The 10,369-nt window shown below is 50.3% G+C and overlaps 1 long non-coding RNA gene across 1 annotated transcript; it reads right to left on the reverse strand.

The window, feature by feature from the left end:
- Window positions 1-4,332: 4,332 nt before the first annotated feature.
- LOC121137096 lies at window positions 4,333-8,779 on the reverse strand. Its single transcript, XR_005874320.1, has 3 exons — window positions 6,076-8,779; window positions 5,651-5,844; window positions 4,333-4,510 (listed from the first exon to the last, which is right to left on the reverse strand). It is a non-coding gene; the product is annotated as an uncharacterized LOC121137096 (long non-coding RNA).
- Between the last annotated feature and the right edge of the window lie 1,590 nt (window positions 8,780-10,369).

Here is a 10,369-nt window from a genome sequence, read left to right on the forward strand (position 1 = left end):
TCTGCTCTCCAGCTTGACGGTAGAAGAGACTGCACCCACGTCTGACACCAAACCCAGGCTCAGAAGCTGATCCCACTGAGAGACACACAGGGGAGGGTCAGGAGACAAAGAAAGGCTTTGCTGGCCAAAAAATGGAGAAGAAAGAGTTATGCACAGAAATCAGCTTCCCTCTCCAGGGGTTGGAAGGCTGCCTTATCTCTATAGGAAGAAACCATGAGGGAGAGAGAAGGGCTTAGAATCCAGAAGGAATACTTTAGGGTTTTCTGGGAACAGTCTGGGGTCTTCCAGGAACCTGAGTGCCTCCCCTGTTCCTTTCTGCTGCGGTCTGGAGTTTCCCACAATGAAGGCTGATAGGTATCGTTATTAAGCCTTGAAGGAGACTGAGACTAGGCAAGGCCGGGTCCTGTGGATCTAGCATTAAAGTTCTGTACTAGACTTTATCAAAAGCTCCACATGCCTATATGCAAAGCTGAGTGGGAGCTGACCCAAAAGGACCTGGCACAAAATCAGGACAGCAACGGCAAGCCACATGACCCCACTGCAGTTTCCCATGATGTCTGCAGGCCTGAGGGAAGAGTCAGCATTGTCAGGACTAGACAACTGTTACCATAAAACCCATGGCAGAAAGGCCAGTGGGGGACTAAAGTCCTGCCCATCTGGGTGCAGTGGGCACTTCAGATCAGTGGTTGACTGGTTGGCTAATTTTTATTTTACTATGCATTTACTTCATTATTTTCTTTTTAAAAGATTTATATTACTTTTAATTATGTTAATATGTGTATGTGTGTGTGTGGGTATGTGCAAGTATGAATTCAGGTGCCCATGAAGTCCAGAAGAAGGTGCTGGATCTCCTAGAGTTGGAGGTACCAAGGGTGTGAGCCTCCTGCCATGGGTGCTGGAACTGAGTCTGGAAGAGCAAAGCAAGTTTTTTTTTGTTTGTTTGTTTTTTGTTTTTTGTTTTTTGTTTTTTGTTTTTGGAGACAGGGTTTCTCTGTATTGTTTTGAGGCCTATCCTGGAACTTGCTCTGTAGACCAGGCTGGCCTCGAACTCACAGAGATCTGCCTGCCTCCTGAGTGCTGGGATTAAAGGTGTTCGCCACCAACCCCCGGCTGCAATGCAAGCTCTTAAACACTGAGCCTTCTTGCCCACCCCTCCTCTTTTAAAATATTTTTTTAGTGTGTGTGTGTGTGTGTGTGTGTGTGCCTGAGTGTATGCATGTACACCACATGTGAGTAGGACCTCACAGAGTTCAGAGAGGGCATCAAATCTGGAACTTGGGTCACAGACACTTGTGAGCCACCATGTGGATGCTGGGAACCAAACCTGGGTCCTCTGCAAGAGCAGGAAATACTTTTTTCTCCATTTGGTTTTTTGAGGCAGGGTTTCTCTGTGTAATAGCCCTGGATGTCCTGGAACTTGCTCTGTTCAGGCTGGTCTTGAACTCAGAGATCTTCCTGCCTCTGCCTCTTGAGTACGGGATTAAGATAGTACTCTGCCACATCCAGCTTATTTTTCGTTTTTTTTGTTTGTTTGTTTGTTTTGTTTTGAGACAAAAATCTCACTCCATAGCGCAGTTGGCAATCTGCCTCAGCCTCGTGAGCGCAGGATTGTGGGTGTGGGCCTCAGCACATAGCTCAGATTAGTGAGCTTCAAGCCAAGCAAGGGCAAGTGAATTTGGAGTGTGCACAGATTTTTCTGGAGAACACTCCCAGGCTGTCTTCTTCCTCTAATGTCTCCTTCCTCCAGTGGCAACTCCCAATGAATCTCATGGATTCCTGGTTCTTTAGTCTTATACTCAGCATTGACGACTCCCTCTCCCAGGTCTAGTCCCCATGCCCAGGCTTTTCTCTTGATCACTTACTCCCCTCACCCCCACCTCTCTGCTTTCACCCCAACTTCCCTTCCCCGGAACACAGCTGACACCCCAACCTGCCCAGCGCTGAGGGCACCCCAGGGAACAGGCCTTTCAATGCTCAGAACAAGACCACCAAGGACAAATAGGGCCAGTCGGTCACCCTGCTTTAGTCTCCCTGCTCCCTTTGAGCTTCGGCAGGACACAGTAATTCACCCTAAGGTCCACAGTCCCAGGACCTCCCTCCTGGGCACAGACACTCTCCTCTGGGCCCGTGGCAGGGCTTTGTGAATCAGAGCCAGTCTTGGGGGAGAATTGAGCAGGAAGAAAGCAGAGGGGGGAAACATAGCCAGGATTTGCAATCTGTCTCTTTTGTTTAGGGTGGCTTTGGACAAGCCACCCACAGCACTGGGTCCTAGTTTCTCCTACTGCAAAATCAGGCTTGCGGTGCCATTTTCTCAAGGCCATCAATCAACATCAGGTTGCACTGTGGTGAGAACCAGAAGCCAGCAGATGGAGGGCCCAAAACCCACAGCATAACACCCGGCCTTCTCTCACACACTCAGAGTGTGATACTCTCAGCCAGACAAAGGACAGATATCCCCTTCCCAGGCCACCTTAAGTAGTGAAGGTGATAGGAATTTGGAGGTCACAACCTGTGGTCTAAGCTGGGTTCAGCCACCCATCTTTAATAAGCCAATTAAAAGAGCCAAATTAATTGCGTAAAGCAGAAAGGGAGATTTATTCAACATGTCCACATTGCGAAGAGGGACAGAGAGATCGAGACCCTAAGTCTGTCTTCAGGGTGCTGAAGCAACAAGATAGTTTAAATAGAAGCCATGGATAACCTGCTCAAGGGGTGGCCCCGCCCACCACTGACCCATCACTGTCTGGGCCTCAGTCTCATCCTATAAGACATCTGGCAAGCTGTTAGAACTGTGGGGAATCTCTAGGAGACAAATTCCCCTCTAGCTGGCTCCTTTTTCTTCTCCTTTTCTGGGGAAAACCCCATGTTGGGGGTGCCCATTGTTTCAGTTGCCTGATGGACTAAGAAACACAAGTGTCTCTTTGGAACATCTTCTTTTCTGTCACAGCAGTTACAAAGGGACCGTCACCTGAACTTGTGTCCCCCCCCCCCCGTGTCTGGGGTGGTCAGAAAGGTCTGAAGGAGGTGAGTTTGAGCTGAGTCCCTAAGAAGGGAAGGAACCAAGACCTAGGATAACAGTATTCAAGGCAATGCAGTTGCCTGAGGTAGGAAAGAGCCAGTGTATCCTAGGCTGACAGGGAAATGACAGAGGCTGCCAGACAGCCAGTCCCTCATGGACCAGTTCACATAGCTACTTAAGAGGAGCTGATGTGAGCCTAATGACTCCTACTGGGTGATACAGCAAATTCGGGAGTTCAAGGCTTGGGCTGAAATGTATAAGGCTGGGGACTTGGTGCTTGGGCCCTGCAGCACATGTTGCTGTTCTTGTGTCCCCAGACTGGAGGTCACAAGCGTGTCTCCAGCCAGGATGCCCCATCATGTAGGGCAGAGCGCTCCATCGTGACCCTCCTGGGGTTGGTGTGGTCTTCTGTAGCTCTGGGGCAAGAGGCTGCAGCCATGTGCAGGGAGCAGAAGCTGGGATGCTGCAGAAGCTGGGATGCTGCAGAAGCTGGGATGCTGCAGGGACCACTTCCATCCCAGGACTAGGATCCAGGTGTCAGCAGAGATGGGAAGCAATGGCACAGCCTCCTGAGCTATCAAGGTTTACGAACCACTCCTGCCCTCCCCCTAACCCTCCCCTCCGTCCCCCACATGTTTGCTCTCATTCATTCACACATGGAGACCCAGGCTGGGCTCTGGCTCTAGCCTTGGCTTCAGAATGAGTCACATCCTATTTGCAACCACAGAGCTCAGATGCCATCAAGATTCCTTAAAAATATTCTCAAAGGAAACTTGGCATTTCCAACAAGGGCTGAAGAAGGTCTGTTGGGGAAAGGGTAGGATGTTCATTCCTGGCACCGGATCCTACAGGTGCAAAGGTTGGTAGCAGTGAACCTAAGTGGGGACAGGGCCAGTCACTGCTTCCAGGAGGACAGAGATCTGTGAAGGGGGAGGGGACTCCTGGATCCTGGGGAGTCACAGAAAGGAGTGTGTCACAGGCTTCCTGGCATAAGTGTGACTGGCTCCTGGGCCCTGGAACTGTCTCCTTGGTTGGTCCAAGCAAGCAGCTGCTCTGCCTTGCCCTTTGACCTTCCCATGAGCCCCAGCTGGACACACTGCTATCTTTTCTTATCCATAACCAGCTGTTACCGTGGGAAGGGAACCTTCCTACACTTGACCCAGAGTGACCCATGTGCCAGGGGTGAGAACATTCCTACACTTTGAGCCCTCATCCAGCCCTCATCCAGAAGCCTGTTTCCCATTCTCTGTCCAGCTGCCTCTGACCTGGCTACGATACCATGGAGTAACCAGGGCATCAACAACCACCCATGCTGGGAAAGAAGCAATTGTGTTTATTAATCGGGGCACTGGAGAGGTAGCTCAGCAATAGTGCTTGTTCCTTTGCAGAAGACTGGGGTTCAGTTCTCAGCACCCACATCAAGTGACTCACAAACCATCAGGAACTCCAGTTCCAGGGGATCCAATGCCTTCTTCTGGCATCCATTAGCATCTGCATAATACACATATACACATACTCAGGCGTACACATGAAATACATAAGTAAACCCTTTCTTTAAGAAAGACATTAATTGGGAGTGAAAATCTCAGCCAGAGAAAGGCATATCTGAAAAACAAACAAATACTAGGCATGATGCCGCCGCACTTTTAATCTCAGCACTCAGGCGGCAGAAGCAGGTGGATCTCTGAGTTCAAAGTCAGTCTGATCTACCAAAGTAAGTTCTGGGACAGCCTAAGCTACACAGTGAGACCTATCTAAAAATAAATATCAACAATCCACTCGATTTAAAACCAGACAAAAGAAATGCTGTGAGGAACCAGGGCACAGGGGATCTTCCTAGCATACATGAAGCTCTGGGTTCAGTCCCCAGAACTGTGTAAAACTGAGTATGGTGTCACACGCCTGTGATCCTGGTGTACAGGAAGTGGAGGCAGGAGGACCAGGTAGGAAGCGTGCCTGTGATTAGTGACGCTACGTCTGCCAGCCATCCCCTAGCTGCCTCCCCTTCTCCCTCCTCCAAACTGTCCTTCTTTTTGGTGACCTGGTCTCATTATGTAAACCAGGCTGGCCTCAAACTCGCCAAGATCTACCGATTCCCTCTGCTTCCCAAGAGTTAGAAGTAAAGGCATGTGCCACTTATACCTAACATGCCTGGCTCTTCTGTTTTGCAATATCTTTGTATGTGTGTGTGTGTGTGTCTGCTGCTGCTTTTTTTTTAGACTTGTCTCATGTAGCCCAGGCTAGCTCTATGTAGCTGAGGATGACCTTGAGCCTGAGCCCCTGATCATCCTGTTTCCACATCCCAAGCCCTGAGTTTGCAGACATTTGCCAGGGCTGGGGATATGGTTCAGCTGCTAGACTGCTTCCCTAGTATACACAAAGCCCAGTGTTCACTCCTAGGACCACATAAGCCAGGTATGGTGCTACATGCCAATAATCCCAGCACTTGCAAAGCAGAGACCGGAGAATCAGATCTTCAAGGTTATTTTGGCCACACGGCAAATTTGGGACCTACCTAAAACAAGGGTGAGTGGAGGAGTATTGAGAATGAATTAGATTACATTGCTGTTCTCTGCCTCAGTTTCCCCACCTGTGAAGTGGGGGGAGAAGTAACAGTCTTCTATCACTTACCTTGTTCGTTGTCTTGCCAAATGTTCTGAGAAAGGCAGAGCATCAGTGTGATAGGTTTTTGGTTTTGTTTTTAAGAGGCAGGAAGCAGAATGCAGCCTAGGGTCTAATCTTAGGGCCACTTCTGGGCTGTTGCTTTGGGCGGGCGACTGCAGTTCCCGGAGCCTCTGTTTACCACCTGAAAGATCTTGAAGATGCTGTGAGGATGAAATGGAGTCAAGCTGCAGAAGCCTTTTCCCGGTGCCTCAGTGGTGAGACTTCATGCCTGTCCCCTGTCTCCCCAGCCCCAGTGAGCCCTTACCCCATCCCTTACCTCCCCAGCCCTGGTGAGCCCTCACCCCCCATCCCTTACCTCCCCAGCTCCAGTGAGCCCTCACCCCATCCCTTACCTTCCCAGCCCCGGTGAACCCTCACCCCCCATCCCTTACCTCCCCAGCCCTGTGTAAGTACTCAGCATTGGACCCCTCCTTTTCTCCTGCTGTGTCCTGTCCAGCCAGCATCCTTCTGTAGACTTCTCTGCCCGGTGTGTGGGTCCCCTTCCCCTGGAGTATGGGGGGAGGTACTGCTGCTCTTCCCAGAGCAGGAGATAGGACTAGAGCATGGAGCCTGGTGCTTATCATGTCTTACACAAGTGACCTTTGCTTATTGGCCCCTCTACAAGACAGGGACAAGAGCCAAGGTCCTGCTCTGTACCCATTCCCACCCTGTCACCTGAGGAACTGACGGTGGCTCACAGGTGCAGCCTCGCGGAGCAAGTGTTTTCTGGAGGAGAGTGACTCGGCCTAAGCCTCAGGGCCCACTTAGTGGAGTTATGCAAGTTCCGAAACTTATTTTGCCCTGTAATTATGGCAAACTCCCGCAGTGACTGGGCCCTGGCCCGGGCTCGCGCCTTTGTGCTTGTTGGGACATACACCAACATTTAATTTAATTCCCAACCCGGGCTTGCTTCCAGGTGGCCCTGAGAGAGCACCTCCCTCTGGGTCTCATTAAGTCTCCTGTCAACACGCCCGCTCCAAGGGGGCTGCAGAGCCTGGGCAGGGGACTGGGCACGCACCCCATCCCTCCTCTTCTTCCCACAGATTCTTCCTTAACCACCCTGGAGCCAGGAGTCTCCCCTGCAGGAGGCTGGTAGTGCCCTGGATTCCCGGAGGTGGCTCCCTAGAGAAAGCTGGTGTGACAAATAGATGTCAGTTGATAGTAGGTACCCACATTTTAGGAGTTACGTGTTTCTGAAGCCCCGTCTGCTCTGTTATGTGCATAAGAGGAATTGGTAAACAAATGTGGGTTGAGCCTCCATCCTGTTTCACATTGAGCCTTCATCCCTCCCGTGCCTGGGCTATACTGGGTTATAAGCGTGGACCAACCCTGGCTTCAGGTTTCCCCCTAGTTAGAACCTAAGGCTGAGTTTGACCTAGGACTCAGCCCTTCTCACAGACTTCTGATTTGGTAGGAGGGTCGGCCCTGACCCTTGTGCTTAGCTGAGCCCTGATCCTAGTCAGAATGGAGACTAGGTAGCAGGTAAGAATTGATGCTCACAGGCTGAAATTAGTTCTGGCTATAAACTTATACTGGACTCTGGTCTTGGAGTCTGAACACTAAGCATATATACTAATCCCTGCTCCTGGCTCATATAATAAACTAACCCCTGATCCTGATTGTATGCAGACCTCAGCCTTGTCCCTGACTGAACCCAAACCTTAACCCTGGTGAGCCCTGCCCATTATAGACCAAAGCACCGAGCCCTAATGTGACCCTTGGATGGCTCCTGACCCTGGCCATCTATTGAGTCCTTGCTCTAGTCCCTTCCCAGGTGTAAACCTGCCCTGTCAGCTACTTAGTGCCATCCCCAAAAGCAAGCAAGAGAGGAAAACTACCAATGTCCTCGGGGGATGGGTGACAACAGTGGACACCCTCACTAGAGGACCGTGGCAGGGAGCCCGCCCACAGCTGGCCCCCAGGCCTCTGCAGGGCTCTCTCTGGGAGGGATGGGGAAGGCACAGAACCTGGGGACAGTGGCAGCTGGACTTGCTTAGAGGATTCAGTTCTAGCCAGGCGAGATCAGAGCTATAGACCAGTACATAGGAAGAACAGCCAGCCACAGGAGGTGTGCTCAAAGGGCAGACAGTGAGATGAGGCAGGGCAGAGCACCCTGGGCTGGGTCCCCATGGGATCTGTGTGTCTGAGCCGGCAGGAGCCACTCTCTCCTAAGTGGAAGCAAATTGGCAGAGAGGTTAATGAGGTGTCACACAGCATGGTGCAGGTGGACCTCTGGAGGTAGATGCGACCAGGCTGATGCTTGGGTTTCTTTTGTGCGGGTCAGAGGGTCCCTGATGTCATTCCTCATTAGGAATGAGGAGTGCTTATTTTCAGCTGAATATTTCCCTAACCACAGACGAGACAGGACGGGACCACACATTCCAGAATTCTGGCAGCTTGGGAAACAGTGCTGTGAGTCCTGCCTGGCCACTTCGCCTCCTCATGGTGGCCTGGTGCCCACCCCTGAGGCTCTGGGGTCTGATTGCCAGCTTGGATGAGAACCATGTTTGTGGCAAGATGTGCTGGCCATATACCAAGTCTCCTTTGCCCTCCTCTCATGATTCGGCTGCATAGATAGCAATCACTCAACAGACACAAGGACAAGCATCCTAGGCAGCGAGAGCAGCATGGGTTACGGCCTAGAGGCATGCCATGTCTTCCTTGGAGAAGGTGCACATGCTCTTCAGTCATTGCATGAAGCTCTTGCTGTGTGGGGGAGCAATGTGAGACAGGAAGACAGGCATGTCTGGCTTCTTGGAGGCCCTGAGCATCAAGGGCTTGTGTAAGGAGTTGAGTAGCCAAGTGTCAGAATCAGAGATGCCTTCCAGGAGTAACCAGTGGCGTGGACAGGTAAAACAGAGAGATCGAGGAAAGTTGGAATGAAGGTTCAGGTGATGTCTGAGTCCTTCCAGGGGACAAACCAACTGACAGGGCTAGATCCCCAACTGGCCACAGAATCCTGTAGAAGAGTGGCAGACACGGTCTAGCCTGTAGAAGAGGAAGCTTAGTAGTTCCCAAAATGATCTTCCTAGTGGGTAATGAGGTGGTGGAATAAAAATCCCGCTCCATTTTTTCCCTATGGCATCCACCTGGGTCTAGTCCCACCCTAGGCTCCTGCAGGCTGGATTTTCAAGGGACTTATATTCTTCAATCTGGCACTGGGTGGAGGTGGCCCATGTCTACCCCACCCCCCTTTCTCCCATCAGCCCTTTAATGAATCCCCACTTGAATTCCTAACTCTCCCCTCCACTCCACTGATATTATCTGGGAATACTCAGGATCAACCTCCCTTCCCACCTTGACATAATCTGCATCGACCCCTCCCTTGAAGCACTCCACCTTTGCCCTGGCTCAGGCTCCATCTAGGTTATCCAGACTCCAGAGCAGCTCACTCCACAAGCGGCACAATACATCCAGCACCCACTTTGTGCCAGTATCTTGAGATACTAAGCCATTTGGTATCTCCAGATAGCAAACTTTCCCAGGGCCATGGCTTTGGAGAACCTTTATGTATGTTTGACTTGTGCTTCTTCTTCTCCTTCTTCTTCCTCTTCTTCTTCTTCCTCTTCTTCCTCCTCCTCCTCTTCTCCCATTTTTCCTTTTGTTGAAAATAGTTTTTTCCCTCAAATATTATATCATGATTTTCCCTCTGTCCACTCCCAGATCCTCCCCACCTCCCCTCCCTTCCTAATCGACCATGTTTCTGTCTCATTATAAAACAAACAGGCTCCTAAGCGATAATAAGAAAAGAAAAAAGAGAAAAGAAAAACCAAGCCAGGCGTTGGTGGCGCACGCCTTTAATCCCAGCACTTGGGAGGCAGAGAGAAGTGGATCCCTGTGAGTTCGGGACCAGCCTGGTCTACAAGAGCTAGTTCCAGGACAGCCTCTAAAGTCACAGAGAAACCCTGTCTGGAAAAACCAAAAAAAAAAAAAAAGAAAGAAAAAAGAAAAACCAACACATCAGAATTGGACAAAACAAACCAACAGAAGGAAAGGAGCCCAAGAAAAGGTACAAGAAACAAGACCCACACATTCTCACACTCAGGAATCCCGTAAAAACACTAAACTGGAAGTTATACTATACATGAAAAGGACCTATGGAGTAAAAAGAGAAAAAATATAAATAAAATAAAATAAATTTTTAAATAAAAAATTTAAAAATAGCCCTGACAGGACATCATGAGACAGGGAACCTCCAAAGATGGATATCACTGAGATCGTTTTCTGTAGGCATGCAGCCTACCCGTAAGAAAAATTTGTTTCCCCAGTGAGATTCCCTTGGAGGAATCCTTTCATTTGCAAGTGGTGATCAATAGGACATAGCTTCTGGGTTAGAGATGGGGGCCTGTGTCCACTTCTCTTTTCAGCTCCAGAACCCTGTCTGCTGTAGGCCCTGTGCACGCTGTCTCAGTCTCTGTGAGTTCGTGTGTGTGTGTGTGTGTGTGTGTGTGTGTGTGTGTTGATCCTGCTGATTTAGGGGCCCTGGTGTCCTCCATCCCCTGTTCTTACACTCTTTCTGCCTCCTCTTCTGTGGGGTTCCCTGAGCCCTGGGGAAGGATTTGATGGAGACCTGCCATTTAGGGCTGAGTGTTCCAAGGTCCCTCACTCTCTTCACCTTGTCTGTATTTGTTCCCATCTGCTTCAGGAGGAAGCTTCTCTGATGATGGCTGTTGATCTGCTTCCCTG

Source organism: Mesocricetus auratus, unplaced genomic scaffold (genome assembly GCF_017639785.1).
Source record: "Mesocricetus auratus isolate SY011 unplaced genomic scaffold, BCM_Maur_2.0 Super-Scaffold_100676, whole genome shotgun sequence".
Classification (NCBI taxonomy): domain Eukaryota; kingdom Metazoa; phylum Chordata; class Mammalia; order Rodentia; family Cricetidae; genus Mesocricetus; species Mesocricetus auratus.